Source organism: Felis catus, chromosome X (assembly GCF_018350175.1).
Source record: "Felis catus isolate Fca126 chromosome X, F.catus_Fca126_mat1.0, whole genome shotgun sequence".
In the NCBI taxonomy this organism is placed as follows: domain Eukaryota; kingdom Metazoa; phylum Chordata; class Mammalia; order Carnivora; family Felidae; genus Felis; species Felis catus.
Genome location: NC_058386.1, coordinates 42,030,923 through 42,032,476, shown reverse-complemented (window position 1 = coordinate 42,032,476; position 1,554 = coordinate 42,030,923). Strand labels below are relative to the sequence as shown.

The 1,554-nt window shown below is 38.5% G+C and overlaps 1 non-coding gene across 1 annotated transcript; it reads left to right on the top strand.

Annotated features, from left to right (window-relative positions):
* The first annotated feature begins 201 nt into the window (after nt 1–201).
* On the top strand, nt 202–266 carry LOC111558854. Its single transcript, XR_002739980.1, has one exon. It is a non-coding gene; the product is annotated as a small nucleolar RNA SNORD43 (small nucleolar RNA).
* Nucleotides 267–1,554: the final 1,288 nt, after the last annotated feature.

The following is a 1,554-nucleotide window of genomic DNA, read 5'->3' as shown; positions in this document are numbered from 1 at the left end:
GCACAGAGATCTCTCATCTAAATCAACAAAAGTAGGCCAACACCAAGACATATTATAATTAAATTAAAAAGAAGCAGGACAAAACAAGTCCTAGCTAGGGGTGCCTGACTGGCTCAGTAGTAGAATATGCAAGTCTTGATCTTGGGGTTGTGGGTTCAAGCCCCAGGTTGGGTGTATAGATTACTTAAAAATAAAATTTTACACAGATGATGAATTTATTGATGGGAAGATAGAGACTCTGTGCTGATTGTCATGTAAGTTCAGTGGGAAGCATGTTGTCTTTATTGCTCAGAGGAGAATTCTAAGTCAACTCGAAAAAGCTGTACAAAAAATAAGCAAAAGCGTCCCAGGAGCCGCACATTGATAGCCGTGCACGATGTGATCCTGGAGGACTTACTTTTCCCAAGCGAGTTTGTAGGCAAGAGAATCCATGTGAAACTGGATGGCAGCCAGCTCATAAAGGTACATTGGGATAAAGCACAGCAGAACAATGTGGAATACAAGATTGAAACTTTCTCTGGCATCTATAAGAAGCTCATGGGCAAGGATGTTAACTTCGAGTTCCCAGAGTTTCAGTTGTAAACAAAAATGATTAAATAAAAGCATTCATGGTAAAAAAATAATAATAATAATAATAAATAAGTTCTTAACTTACAAGGGAAGACCCATAAGGCTAGCTGCAGATTTATCAAAAAACAAAACAAAAAAAAAACCTTGGCAAGCCAGAAGGGAGTGGCATGATATATTCAAAGTGCTGAGTGGGAAAAATCTGCAGCCAAGGATACTGTTTTTGGCAAGGCTGCATTCAGAATAGAAGGAGAGATAAAGAGTTTCCCAGATAAACAAAAACTAAAGGAGTTCATGACCACTAAGCCAGGCCTGTAAGAAATAGAAAAGAGAACAATTTGAGCACAAAGGAGAGAACAAAAGTGATAAAGACAAGAAAGGATCAGAGAAATGTCCATAAACAAGTAAAAATATGGCACAATATACATATCTATCAATAATTACTCTGAATGTAAATGGACTAAATGCTCCAATCAAAAGACATAGGGTGTCAGAATGGTTGAAAAAAAGACCCATCTATATGTTGCCTTCAAGAGACTCCTTTTAGACCTAAAGACACCTGCAGATTGAAAGTGAGGGGATGGAGAAACATTTATCACATAATGAATGTCAAAATAAAGCTGCAGTAGCCATACTCTAGAAAGTCTCTAGCCAGACTCAGCAAAAAGAAAAGAGAAAGTACCGAAATAAATTAAAAAAATCACAAATTAAAGAGGAGAAATAAAAACCAACACCACAGAAATAAAAAATAATTATAAGAGAACATTAGGAAAAATTATATACCTCTCAGGGATCCACTGCAAGAAGAGTGAATAATCTCCCTCACTGTGTGCCCCAGGAGCTCTTCAGATCACTGTTCCAACACTGTCTGCCTCTGAATGGTTTCCCTGCCTTCTCTCCAGGAGCAGCGCAGTGCCTTTCAGGCTCTATCTCAGCCAAGGCTGCTGAACTTAAAACTCCAGGCCCCACTGGTTGTAAGAACTCACA